Source organism: Microcaecilia unicolor, chromosome 5 (assembly GCF_901765095.1).
Source record: "Microcaecilia unicolor chromosome 5, aMicUni1.1, whole genome shotgun sequence".
In the NCBI taxonomy this organism is placed as follows: Eukaryota; Metazoa; Chordata; class Amphibia; order Gymnophiona; family Siphonopidae; genus Microcaecilia; species Microcaecilia unicolor.
Window position 1 is genome coordinate 211,015,400 of NC_044035.1, and position 14,899 is coordinate 211,030,298.

The 14,899-nt window shown below is 49.3% G+C and overlaps 1 protein-coding gene across 2 annotated transcripts in view; it reads left to right on the forward strand.

Moving 5' to 3' along the window:
- Positions 1–14,899, forward strand: part of ELMO3 (engulfment and cell motility 3) — a 987,719-nt gene that overhangs the window by 667,030 nt on the left and 305,790 nt on the right. The window lies entirely within an intron of this gene.

Here is a 14,899-nt window from a genome sequence, read left to right on the forward strand (position 1 = left end):
CTTATCTCTTGTCTATTTGACTTTTTTCTCTCCATGTTCACTGTCATTCCCTCTTACTTCCTCTCTCTCCTATCCATAACCTCCCCTCTGTGTCTCTGTCCCTATTCCCCCATGTTCAGCATTTGCTCTGTGTCCCCATCCCTTCCCATGTTCTTCACCCTTCTTTCTCCCTCTCTGCTGCACTCCAAACCCAGGGCCAGTATCTCTCTCCCCTGCTTCATAATACTGCATCTTCTTCTCACCCTACTACATAGTAACATAGTAACATAGTAGATGACGGCAGAAAAAGACCTGCACGGTCCATCCAGTCTGCCCAACAAGATAACTCATATTTGCTGCTTTTTGTGTATACCCTATTTTGATTTGTACCTATGCTCTTCAGGGCACAGACCGTATAAGTCTTCCCTGCACTATCCCCGCCTCCCAACCACCAGCCCCACCTCCCAACCACCGGCTCTGGCATAGACCGTATAAGTCTGCCCAGCACTATCCTCACCACCCCAGCCCTGCCTCCCAACCCCAGCTCTGGCACAGACCGTACAAGTCTGTCCAGCACTATCCCCGCCTCCCAACCACCAGTCCCGCTTCCCACCACCGGCTCTGGCACAGACCGTATAAGTCTGCCCAGCCCTATCCCCGCCTCCCAACCACCAGCCCCGCCTCCCGATCTTGACTAAGCTCCTGAGGATCCATTCCTTCGGCACAGGATTCCTTTATGCTTATCCCACGCATGTTTGAATTCCGTTACCGTTTTCATTTCCACCACCTCCCGCGGGAGGGCATTCCAAGCATCCACTACTCTCTCCGTGAAAAAATACTTCCTGACATTTTTCTTGAGTCTGCCCCCCCTTCAATCTCATTTCATGTCTTCTCGTTCTACCACCTTCCCATCTCCGGAAAAGATTCGTTTGCGGATTAATACCTTTCAAATATTTGAACGTCTGTATCATATCACCCCTGTTTCTCCTTTCCTCCAGAGTATACATGTTTAGTTCAGCAAGTCTCTCCTCATACGTCTTGTAACGCAAATCCCATACCATTCTCATAGCTTTTCTTTGCACCGCTTCAATTCTTTTTACATCCTTAACAAGATACGGCCTCCAAAACTGAACACAATACTCCAGGTGGGGCCTCACCAATGACTTATACAGGGGCATCAACACCCCCTTTCTTCTGCTGGTCACACCTCTCTTTATACAGCCTAACAACCTTCTAGCTACTGCCACCGCCTTGTCACACTGTTTCGTCGCCTTCAAATCCTCAGATACTATCACCCCAAGATCCCTCTCTCCGCCCTTACCTATCAGACTCTCCCCGCCTAACACATACGTCTCCCGTGGATTTCTACTTCCTAAGTGCATCACTTTGCATTTCTTCGCATTGAATTTTAATTGCCAAACCTTAGACCATTCTTCTAGCTTCCGTATGTCCTTTTTCATGTTTTCCACTCCCTCCGGGGTGTCCACACTGTTACAGATCTTAGTATCATCCGCAAATAGGCAAACTTTACCTTCTAACCCTTCGGCAATGTCACTCACAAATATATTGAACAGAATCGGCCCCAGCACCGATCCTTGAGCCACTCCACTACTTACCTTTTGCTCCTCCAAGCGAATTCCATTCACCACCACCCTCTGGCGTCTGTCCGTCAACCAGTTCCTAATCCAGTTCACCTCTTCGGGTCCTATCTTCAGCCCCTCCAGTTTATTTAAGAGCCTCCTGTGGGGAACCGTGTCAAAAGCTTTGCTGAAATCTAAGTAGATTACGTCCATAGCTCGTCCCTGATTCAATTCTCCTGTCACCCAATCAAAGAACTCAATGCGGTTCGTTTGGCACGATTTCCCTTTGGTAAATCCATGCTGTCTCGGATCTTGCAACTTATTGGCTTCCAGGAAATTCACTATCCTTTCCTTCAGCATAGCTTCCATTACTTTTCCAATAACCGAAGTGAGGCTTACCGGCCTGTAGTTTCCAGCTTCTTCCCTATCACCACTTTTGTGAAATGGGACCACATCCACCGATCTCCAATCTCTCGGAACCTCTCCCGTCTCCAAGGATTTATTAAACAAATCTTTAAGAGGACCCGCCAGAACCTCTCTGAGCTCCCTCAATATCCTAGGGTGGATCCCATCCGGCCCCATGGCTTTGTCCACCTTTAGCTTTTCAAGTTGTTCATACACACTCTCTTCCGTGAACGGTGCTCTATCCACTTCAATCTCATTTGTACTTTTTGCAGTCCATCGCGGTCCTTCTCCAGGATTTTCTTCTGTGAAAACAGAACAGAAGTATCTATTTAGCAAATTTGCTTTTTCTTCATCATTATCCACATAGCGGTTCGCAGTATCTTTTAGTCTCACAATTCCCTTTTTAGTCATTTTCCTTTCACTAATATACCTGAAGAAAATTTTGCCACCCCTCCTTATATTTTTCGCCATTTTTTCTTCCGTTTGCACTTTCGCCAGTCGTATCTCTCTCTTGGCTTCTTTCAGTTTCATCCGGTATTCCTCCTCGTGTCCCTTTTCATGAGTTTTTTTGTATTTCTGGAACGCCAACTCTTTAGCCTTTATTTTCTCAGCCACTTGCTTGGAGAACCATATCGGTTTCCTTTTTCTCTTGCTTTTATTTACTTTCCTTACATAAAGGTTCGTGGCCCTATTTATAGCTTCTTTCAGTCTGGACCACTGTCCTTCCACTTCTTGTATTTCCTCCCATCCCATCAGCTCCTTCCTCAGGTATTCCCCCATTTTACTAAAGTCAGCATGTTTGAAATCCAGGACTTTGAGTTTTGAGTGGCCACCCTCCTCTTCAGCCGTCATATCAAACCAAACCGTTTGATGGTCACTGCTGCCCAGGTGGGCACCCACTCGGACATTTGACACATTATCCCCATTTGTGAGTACCAGATCTAGCGTCGCTCCCTCCCTCGTGGGTTCTGACACCATTTGTCTGAGCAAAGCACTTTGAAAAGCATCTATGATCTCTCTGCTTCTTTCCGATTTCGCAGATGGAACTGTCCAATCTACATCCGGCAGATTGAAATCTCCCAACAACAGCACCTCTCTTTTCTTCCCCAACTTTTGAATATCAGCGATCAGATCTTTATCTAGGTCCTCCAAATGTGTCGGAGGTCTGTAGACAACACCCACATGGACAGAGGTTTTATCCTTTCTTTTTAAGGTGATCCATATCGCGTCTTCCTTTCCCCAGTTCCCTGTCATTTCAGTCGCTGTGATATCATTTCTCACATACAGAGCTACTCCTCCACCTTTACGCCCCTCTCTATCCTTCCTAAAAAGATTATAGCCTGGTATGTTTACATCCCATTCATGGGAACCATTGAGCCATGTCTCTGTGATTGCAACTATGTCCAAGTCTGCCTCCAAGATTAGGGCATGAAGGTCATGAACTTTATTGCTTAGACTGTGAGCATTTGTGGTCATCACTTTCCATCTACATTTCCAAGTATGTGTTTTGGTTTTAGTGATTTGTGGGTGTCTTTTCTCTTTAGGTACCTTCATATCTTTTTGTTCCACCTTCTTTGCTTTTTCTTTCTCTTCCGCCTCAGTTTTATTTTCAGGAGCATCACAGTGCTGTAGTGGAGCAAAGGAATTCTGTAGGGGCAAAACTTGTGAGGGCGGATGCTTCTGTGTCACATATGAAGCCTGCCTGAGCCTACTGTGAACCATCTATTCTTTGGTGGTATTATCCTTTGAGGCAGTGGTGAGAATTTGGTATGATTCTGTGCAGTATGATTTTGTGCAGTCCTAGAAGTTGCTTTAAGTGCATTCAATTCCTGCTTTACTTTGCTGAGCTCCTGTTTTAAACTAGCAAGCTGAAGACAGATAGAACTACTACTACTACTTATCATTTCTATAGTGCTACAAGGCATACGCAGCGCTGCACACCATACACAAAAAAAAGACAGTCCCTGCTCAAAGAGCTTATGTTCTAGATAAGACATGAGACAGAACAATTAAGTGTAGGGGAATAAAGATGTAAGGATAAAGGATAGGGCTGATCCAGCTTTTTCCCAGTCTCCTCCCTCATGCATCCCACCTTTCTCTTCCCTCCCTTCTTGCTTCCCTTAGATCTAAACTACCATCAATCTCACTCCTTTCTCCACCCCCTCCCCCCTTTTCCCATTCCCCTGCCATTGCTTTCCTTCCTCTCTCCACCACCCTTTCCCCTTAGGTCTGCCATTGCAGTCTCCACCCCCTCTTCCCCTTAGATAATGGCATCACATCCTCCTCTCTACACCCCTCTTTCCCTTTGGTGTTGCTGGCTGGCTGACATCGCTTCCCCCCCCCCCCCCCCCCCCCCAGACTAGTGCGGTATCAGTCTCCCCCTCCTCACTCTTTGCCCGCTCTGCTCCTGCTCGTCTTTAAACTTCAAGGCTTCTGGCAGCAGCATCAGCAATGTAAGCGCTGACCTTCTGCCTGCCCTGGAAGCACCCTCTTTACAGCTTCCCACGTAGGCAGGACACTGTCCAGAGAAGGCTTCCGGGGCTGGCCGAAGGCAGTGCTTACATTGCTGCTGCTGCTGCTGCCAGAAGCCTCGAAGTTTAAAGACGTGCAGAGTGGGGTGGACGTGGAGCAAGAAGGGGAAGAGTGATACCGCACTAGACGGGGGACGGGGGGGGAAGGACACTCATGCAGTACCGCACGGGGGGGGGGGGGGTAAATATGGCAGCACCGCACCAGTCGGGGGGGGGGGGAGGAAGACGTTCATGGCAGCACCCCCTCACGCGCTGTACCCGGGGCGGTCCGCCACTGAAGACATGCGAGTGGATGTTGGGTGGGCGAGCCTGGAGGGAAAGTGGCTGGGCCTGGGCCCATCCAGGCCTGCCCATGGCTACGCCCCTGAAAAGAACTACTGATAAATCCAAAAGTAAGTCAGCCTTCCAATGTTACAAAAAGAAGGTAGCTGGTTCAAAACATCAGTACTAATAGATCAAAATGATCTTGACAACAAAAAACTTTTCTCCTCAGTTAAACAACTAGCTTCCACTAATGAAGATGAACATTCACAGAAAACATGTCCCACCTCTCAAAACCAAGCTGATCATTTTGCCAATAAAATCCTCCAAACTAGGTCTGAACTATCTAAAGCTACTCCAACAGAGGAAAATAGTCCAACCCATAGTTTAGCCTCAATCGCTGGATATCCTACAATCCATGTACTCAAAACTGACCAAAAGTTGGAATCTTTTCAGCTACTAACAGTTGAAGATGTACTGTTGAAATGCTCCTGAGCCAACTGTTCCCTGGATCAGTGTCCAAAATACCTACACATATCCATCCCTATGGAAGCAGTAAACTGCTTACTCAATGATATCAATGAGCTGAAGTACTACGAATCTACATCAGTAAACAGCTCATAAGTACATACTGGGAAAGACCAAAGATCCATCGAGCCCAGCATCCTGTTTCCAATAGTGGCCAATCCAGGTCACAAATACCCGGCAAGATCCCAAAAATGTACAAAACATTTTATACTGCTTATCCCAGAAATAGTGGATTTTCCCCAAGTCCATTTAATAATGGTCTATGGACTTTTCCTTTAGGAAGCCGTCCAAACCTTTTTTAAACTCTGCTAAGCTAACCGCCTTTACCACATTCTCTGGCAACGAATTCCAGAGTTTAATTACACATTGAGTGAAGAAACATTTTACTACATTGTAGCTTCATCACATGCCCCCTAGTCCTAGCATTTTTGGAAAACGTGAACATATGCTTCACATCTACCCGTTCAACTCCACTCATTATTTTATAGACCTCTATCATATCTCCCCTCAGCCGCCTTTTCTCCAAGCTGAAGAGCCCTAGCCGTTTTAGCCTTTCCTCATAGGGATGTCGTCCCATCCCCTTTATAATTTGCGTCACCCTTCTCTGCACCTTTTCTAATTCCACTATATATTTTTTGAGATGCAGCGACCAGAATTGAACACAATTCAAGGTGTGGTCGCACCATGGAGTGATACAAAGGCATTATAACATCCTCATTTTTGTTTTCCATTCCTTTTCTAATAATACCTAACATTCTATTTGCTTTCTTAGCCGCAGCAGCACACTGAGCAGAAGGTTTCAACGTATCATCAACGACGACACCTAGATCCCTTTCTTGGTCCGTGACTCCTAACGTGGAACCTTGCTCCCAAGCCTCCGTTTCCCCTATGCTTTTGAATGGCCAGCACTGCCAGCATAATATTAATGGAAGCATAGTGACGTGGCACAAAACCCACTTGATCTACATGCACAAGGGTAGGACTTACCACATTGACGTGTCTGGCCAATATGGCTGCTAGTAGCTTAACATCCTGATTTAGATGTGAAATGGGATGATAAGAGCCCACCTGAGCCGGGTCCTTACCTGGTTTTGGTAAAAGTACTATATGAGCCATATTTTGGTGCAGGTCCATACCTTCTTCCACTAGCCCATTATACATTGCACATAAAGGTGGCACTGCCAATTCAGCCAAAATACGATAGTATTCTGGACCAAAACCACCCAGCCCAGGGGCTTTAGTCAGCTTCAAGAATTTAACGCCCTGCCTAATTTCCTTCTCTGAAATAGGAGCATTCAAAATATCTACCTATTCCTTCGTTAGGTTAGGAAGGTTCAGGTGTTGAAAAAAGGCCTCACATGTTTCTGTATCAAAATCCCATGCTTTGTAGAGGGAGCTGTAAAATGTAACAAACTGATGCATGATTTGTGATTCTGTAATATGTATATGTACCTGCCCTGACTCATCTAATAGAGGTGATAACCTGCCTCTTGCGAGGAGGGCAAACTAAGTTAGCTACTAATTTGCCCACCTTACTACCCCATTTAAACAATTTGAAGCACTGGAAATAGATATCCCTCTCTGCCCTCTGAATCAATATATCATCTATCTGTTTCCTAACCTGCATCAGATATTGCTTAGTGGGATCATTCATGTGTAGTACATGTTGCCAGTGTATCTGGTGATATTCCTTAGATAAGCACAAGAGGTTGGCCTCCCTCTGCTTCCTTTGCCCAGAAGTATAAGCTATGATATAACCTCGCATTACCGCTTTAGATGATTCCCAGTAGGTGCCTGGATTGATAGCTGGTGTATTATTATGAAATTGATAGTCCAGCCACTTTTCTCTCAAAATTCCGTGAAAGTCCCTTTCATTATACAGAGAGGGAGAAAACTTCCACACCTTCTCACCAGGTTCTGCAGCAAAAGAAACAGTCATCACAACCGCATGGGGGGGGGCATAATCGAAAGGGGCGCCCAAGATTTCCTGAGGACATCCTCGCAGGACGTCCCGGCAAAGGGGCGGGGAAACCCGTATTATCGAAACAAGATGGGCGTCCATCTTTCGTTTCAATAATACGGTCGGGGACGCCCAAATTGTGAAATTTAGGTTGACCTTAGAGATGGTCGTCCCCGATTTTCGGCGATAATAGAAACCAAGGACGCCCATCTCAGAAACGACCAAATCCAAGCCATTTGGTCATGGGAGGAGCCAGCATTCGTAGTGCACTGGTCCCGCTAACATGCCAAGACACCAGCCGGGTACCCTAGGGGGCACTGCAGTGGACTTCAGAAAAAGCTCTCAGGTGCATAGCTCCATTACCTTGTGTGCTGAGCCCCCCAAACTCCACTACCCACAATTGTACAACACTACCATAGCCCTAAGGTGTGAAGGGGGGCACCTGCATGTGGGTACAGTGGGTTTGTGGTGGGTTTTGAAGGGCTCACATTTACCACCACAAGTGTAACAGGTAAGGGGGGATGGGCCTGGGTCCGCCTGCCTGAAGTGCACTGCACCCACTAAAACTGCTCCAGGGACCTGCATACTGCTGTGATGGAGCTGGGTATGACATTTGAGGCTGGCATAGAGGCTGGCAAAAAATATTTTAAAATTTTTTTTTAGGGTGGGAGGGGGTTAGTGACCACTGGGGGAGTAAGGGGAGGTCATCCCTGATTCCCTCCGGTGGTCATCTGGTCAGTTCGGGCACCTTTTTGAGGCTTGGTCGTAAGAAAAAAATGGGTCAAATAAAGTCACTCAAATGCTCGTCAGGGACACCCTTCTTTTTTCCATTATCGGTCGAGGACGCCCATATGTTAGGCATGCCCCAGTCCCGCCTTTGCTATGCTTCCGACATGCCCCCGTGAACTTTGGTCATCCCCGCAACGGAAAGCAGTTGAGGATGCCCAAAATTGGCTTTCGATTATGCCGATTTGGGCGACCCTGAGAGAATGACGCCCATCTCCCGATTTGTGTCGAAAGATGGGCGCCTTTCTCTTTCGAAAATAAACCTTAAAGTGATCAGAACAAACATTGTCAACAATAGTTGCTTTTGTAGCTCTTGAAATCAAAGGCAAGGCTATTAAAAGATAATCTATCCTTGAATATACATTGTGAGGGTGGGAAAAAAAAGTGGACTCCCTATCATGAGGGTGAAGGAGTCTCCATCTATCTACTAGTCTCAAGCGAGAGGATAAAAAGTTAATACCCTTGTTGCCTAAATTTCCTCCCTTTAGGCTTAGGTGGCTTACAATCAATCGAAGGATCTGCCAGTGTATTGAAATCACCCTCCATAATAAGTTGGTAGTTAGAATAGGGTACCACTTTATTTTATTTATTTATTTATTGCATTTGTATCCCACATTTTCCCACCTTTAGCCACCAGATCTGAGAAAAATTTGTGAGAGTATATGTTGGGCCCATAAACATTACACAAAAGAATATGATGACCCCATACTTCCCCCAACAACAGTACAAATCTACCCTCCTTATCTAGAACCTAAACCTACCTCTCTTTTCCCCCCTTTCTCTATTTCTGTGGATGGCACTCTCATTCTCCCTGTCTCATCAGCTCGTAACCTTAGGGTCATCTTTGACTCCTCTCTCTCCTTCTCTGCTCACATTCAGCAGATTGCCAAAACCTGTCGTTTCTTTCTCTATAACATCAGCAAAATCTATCCCTTCATCTCTGAGCACTCTACCAGAACCCTTATCCACACTCTTATCACCTCTCGTCTTGATTATTGTAACCTGCTTCTTACCAGCCTCCCTCTTAGCCATCTCTCTCCTCTTCAGTCAGTCCAAAACTCTGCTGCACGATTCATTTTCCGCCAAAGTCGCTATGCTCACATTAGCCTTCTCCTTAAGTCACTTCACTGGCTCCCTATCCGTTTCCGCATTCAATTCAAACTTCTCTTACTGACCTATAAGTGCATTCACTCTGCCGCTCCCCAGTACCTCTCCACTCTTGTCTCTCCCTACGCCCCCCCTCGGGTACTCCGTTCTGTAGATAAATCTACTACTACTACTACTACTTAACATTTCTAGAGCGCTACTAGGGTTACGCAGCGCTGTACAAATTAACAATTAAGGACGGTCCCTGCTCGGAACAGCTTACAATCTAATGGACGAAATGTCAAGTTGGGGTAGATAAGTTTCCTGAGAAGTGGTGTAGTGATTAGGAGCCGAAGGCGACATTGAAGAGGTGGGCTTTGAGCATTGATTTGAAGATGGGTAGGGAGGGGGCACGGCGTATGGGCTCAAGGAGTGTGTTCCAGGCATGGGGTGAGGCGAGATAGAAGGGACGGAGCCTGGAGTTGGAGGTGGTGGAGAAGGGTACTGAAAGGAGGGATTTGTCTTGAGAGCGGAGGTTACGGGTAGGGACGTAAGGGGAGATGAGGGTAGAGAGGTACGGAGGGGCCGCAGATCGAGTGCATTTGTAGGTGAGTAAGAGAAGCTTGAACTGTATGCGGTATCTGATTGGGAGCCAGTGAAGTGACTTGAGGAGAGGGGTGATATGAGTATATCGGTTAAGGCGGAAGATAAGACATGCGGCAGAGTTCTGGATGGACTGAAGGGGGAGTAGATGGCTACGTGGGAGGCCGGTCAGGAGTAGGTTGCAGTAGTCAAGGCGAGAGGTAATGAGAGAGTGGATGATAGTTCGGGTGGTGTGCTCGGAGAGGAAGGGGCGAATTTTGCTGATGTTATAGAGGAAGAAGCGACAGGTCTTGGCTATCTGCTGGATGTGCGCAGAAAAGGAGAGGGAGGAGTCGAAGATAACACCGAGGTTGCGGGCAGATGAGACGGGGACGATGAGGGTGTTCTCAACTGAGATAGAGAGTGAAGGGAGAGGGGAAGTGGGTTTGGGTGGGAAGACAATAAGTTCAGTCTTAGACATATTCAGTTTCAGGTGGCAGTTGGACATCCAGGCAGCAATGTCGGATAAGCAGGCCGAGACTTTGGCCTGGGTATCCGCAGTGATTTCTGGTGTGGAGAGATAAAGCTGGGTGTCGTCGGCATAAAGATGATAGTGGAAACCATGAGAAGAAATCAGGGAGCCTAAGGAAGAGGTGTAGATCGAAAAAAGAAGGGGCCCAAGGACAGATCCCTGAGGAACTCCAACAGAGAGCGGGATAGGGGAGGAGGACGAACCATGAGAGTGTACTCTGAAGGTACGATGGGAGAGATAAGAGGAGAACCAGGAGAGGACAGAGCCCTGGAACCCAAGGTAGGACAGTGTGTCAAGAAGTAGGTTGTGATTGACAGTGTCAAAAGCGGCGGAGAGGTCGAGGAGGATGAGGATGGAGTAGTGACCTTTGGATTTGGCGAGGAATAGGTCATTGCAGACTTTAGATAGTGCCGTTTCTGTTGAGTGTAGGGGGCGAAAGCCGGATTGGAGCGGATCGAGGATGGCATGAGAGGAGAGAAAATCAATACAGCGGCTGTGAGCGGCGCGTTCAAGTATCTTGGAGAGGAAGGGTAGGAGGGAAATGGGTCGGTAGTTGGAGGGACAGGTAGGGTCAAGTGATGGTTTTTTGAGGAGTGGAGTGACCACAGGATGCTTGAAGGTGTCCGGGACAGATGCAGTGGAGAGAGAGAGGTTAAGTATATGACAGATGGTGGGGGTTATGGTAGGAGTGATGGTGTTGAGTAGGTTAGTGGGGATGGGGTCAGAGGAACAAGTAGTGGCTTTCGAGGAGGAGAGGAGATGGGTGATTTCCTCTTCGGTGATAGCAGGAAAGGAGGAGAAGGAGGCCTGGGTAGGTTGGATGAGAGAGTGAGATATATGCTGAAGAGGAGGAGAGGGAGTAGTGGTGAATTCGAGGTTGATCTTCTGGACCTTGTCACGGAAGTAGTGGGCCAGAGATTGAGGAGAGAGTGAAGGGGGGGTGGGAGCAGAGGGCACTTTGAGGAGGGAGTTGAGGGTGGCGAATAGACGACGAGGGTTAGAGCTAAGGGAATTGGTCAATTGGATATAATAGTCCTGCTTAGCGAGGAATAGGGAGGATTGGAAGGAGGATAGCATGAATTTGAAGTGAATGAAGTCAGTAAGGGTGCGAGATTTCCTCCAGAGGCGTTCAGCCGAACGGGCGCAGGAGCGAAGGTATCGGGTGCACGGGGTCAGCCAGGGCTGGGGATTGGTACGTCTTGTGGGCCGGGAGGTGGACGGTGCAAGGGTGTCTAGAGCAGAGGAAAGAGTGGCATTGTAGGTGGAGACAGCTTTGTCAACGGATGTGGAGGATAAGATGGAAGGGAGGAGATCAGAGATAGTAGATGATAAGGTGGAGGGGTCAACAGCCTGGAGATTTCTGGACGTAGTAGTTAGTGTTGGGCGAGAGTGAGGGGGAGGGTGCTGAAGTGTGAATGTGATAAGGTGGTGGTCGGAGAGAGGAAGAGGTGAGACGCGGAAAGTGGAGGGTGAGCAAGTAGAAGAGAGGACGAGATCAAGACAGTGGCCAGATTTGTGAGTAGGGGTGGTGGGGCTCAGTTGGAGGTTGAAGGAGGAGGTAAGAGTGAGGAACTGAGCAACATATGAATCGGAAGGGTTATCAGTGTGGATGTTGAAGTCACCGAGAATGAGGGATGGGGATGAGGGCTCAAGAAAGACGGAGAGCCAGGCATCGAAGTCGGTAAGGAAGGATGGGAGGGATTTATCAGGGGGGCGGTAGATGACTGCAACTCTGAGTGGCAGTGGGTGGAATAGACGGATGGAGTGAACTTCAAAGGATGAGAAGCTGTGAGACTGAGGTAGGTGGAGAGGTTGGAAGCTGCAGGCGGGCGAAAGTAGTAGTCCGACGCCGCCACCGCAGCCGACTGGGCGGGGCGAATGGGAGAAAAGATATCCTCCATGGCATAGGGCTGCAATTGAGGCAGAGTTGTCCGGGGTGAGCCAGGTTTCAGTTAGGGCGAGCAGATGAAGGGAATGGGAGATGAAGAGATCGTGGGTGAAGGGAAGTTTGTTGCAGATTGAGTGGGCGTTCCACAGGGCACACGAGAAGGGGAGGGAGGAGGAGGGGAATAGGGATGAGATTGGAGATATCGCGGGATCGTTTGCATAGATGAGATGAGGACGAGGACAGGTGTGGGGGACCTGGGTTGGGATTGATGTCACCCGCGGATAGCAGGAGAAGGGTGGGTGAGGAAGGGCGACGAAGGCGACGAAGACGGGATGCGCTTAGGAGGAAAGGGGAAGGGTTCATGGCAGGAAGGAGGTGTTGAAGGTTGAGAGCTAGGAAGGAGGAGGAAGACAGTAGGGATGGAGAGGTGGTGGGGGATAGGGGTAGGTAGGGGAGGGCGGAAGAGGACAGGGATGGGTAGTGAGATCGTGTGGAAGACAGCGGTGAGAGGGGGAGAAGATTAGGGAGGGACAGGGCAAGGAAAATGATGTGAATGGGGGCCATGGGTAGTGACTGAGGTGTTCAAAGGGAAGGTAGGTGGGCTGGGAGACAGGCAGGTGATGGTAAGCAGTCGGGCAGGAGAGTGATGAGCTGGTAGGAGGATGGGCTGGGAGGCAGGCGGGTTTCAGGGTGGGTGTTAGACAGTCAGGTGATTGGTGGTAAGTCAATGATTGGCTAGTAGTCAGGTTGAGTGGCAGGCTGGAGTGGTTTGAGGCAGGAGCTGGTGGACTAGGACAAGCTGATGCAGACAGACTGGAACAGGCTGGGACAAGCTGAAGCAGACGGACTGGAACAGGTTGTATCAGGCAGACTGGAGTAAGCTGGCTGGAGGAGAGGGCCTGGAGTAAGGGAGTAGCTGGAGCAGGCAGGCTGTAACACGCTGGATCAAGTAGACTGGAACAGGTTGAGGCAGATGGATTGGAGCAAGCAGGGAGAGCAGGATCGGGCGGACTGGATCAGGCAGATGGACTGGAGTAAGCAGGGAGAGCAGGATCGGGCGGACTGGAACAGCTGGATCAGGTGAACTGGAACGAGCAGGCAGGAAGCTGGATCAGGCGGACTGGAGCAGACAGGAAGAAGCTGGATCAGGCAAACTGGAGTAGGCAGTAGGAAGCTGGAGCAGGCGGACTGGAGCAGGCAGGAGGAAGCTGCATCAGGCGGACTGGAGCAGGCAGGAAGACGCAGGATCAGGCAGACTGGAGGCAGGAAGAAGCTGGATCAGGCGGACTGAAACATGCAGGGTGAAGCCGGATCAGGGGACTGGAACATGCAGGGAGAAGCCGGATCAGGCGGACTGGAAGACGCGGGGTGAGGCCGGATCAGGCGGACTGGAACACGCAGGGTAGAGCCGGATCAGATGGAGACAAGTTGCAGAAACTGGCTGGGCTCGAGCATCCCGATGGCTGCGCAGCAGCAGCTCTGGGGGAACCAGCCTCCCAGACAGTCGCCGTCCTGTGGTTCCCGCCCTCCGTGCACTGGCCCTGCTGAAGCACAGGGATCGCCCGCAGTGTAGGACAGCCGTCCACACAAGGGCCGCCGAACTCTGCCGCCGTCCCCTGCGCCCTGGTTGGTCAGCAAGCGTCTCGGTCCGTGCACTGTGTCCAGGCCCCGTGAACCGCAGCGCGCGCCCAGGCCGTTCCGGCCGGGGAGCACAGCGGCTGCACACCGGACCCGGGGTCAGCGCGCACTACAGACGCCGACGCGGGACTCCGAAGTCCGGGGTCCCTCGGGTGCTAGGGCCCCGGCAGAGAGAGGCGGCGGGAGTCGTGGAACGGCCGGACGGCAAGGCGAGGGACCACGTGGCCACGCGCTCAGCCTCGGGTCGGTTTCTCGCGCCGGCAGTCGGCGAGGCAGTCACGGTCCAGCGATCCACCACCTGGTTCCAGCTCCGGCGCGGCAGAGGATGGCCCAGGATGGTCCAGGTGGGTCCAAATCCCCAGAACCTCAGGAGCTCGATACGAGGCTCCTTACCTGTCGGCCATCTTGTTAGTGACGCCATCTCTTATCTGTCCCCTTCTCCTCTACTGCTAATTCCAGACTCCGTTCCTTTTATCTTACTGCACCTCACGCCTGGAATAGACTTCCCGAGCCTGTATGTCTAGCCCCGTCTTTGGCTGTCTTCAAGTCCAAACTTAAAGCCCACCTCTTTACCACTGCTTTTGACTCCTAACCACTACTCACTTGCCCTGTCCTTTTATCCTCACCTCTTTATTCCCTTACCCTTAATTGTTCTGTCTGTTTAACTGTCTTACCTAGATTGTAAACTCTTTGAGCAGGGACTGTCTTTTTGTGTATGGTGTACAGCGCTGCGTATGCCTTGTAGCGCTATAGAAATGATAAGTAGTAGTAGTAGGAATGGCAATTGTTTGTGTATTAAAATAGCCACCCCCTCTGTCTGCTATTATAAGTTACCCCACCTCCCCCACCCATCCCTTCTTTAGTTTCTGATGTTCTAGAGCTGACAGATGAGTTTCTTGAATATAAGCAATATCAACTCCCTCTTTTTTCAATCAGGGGAGTATCTTGGTTCTTTTTATGGGAGAGTGTATACCATCAACATTGAGAATAATTATTTTCAAATTGACCATGTTCAAAAATATATGCTGAAAATAACATATGCAGATTTTGAACTTATCCCGCAGGTCTCCCAGCCCAACCCAAAGGACTTTTTCCCCTCTGTATCTGGCAAGCATGCATACACAGGTAACTAGAAAAAGATAA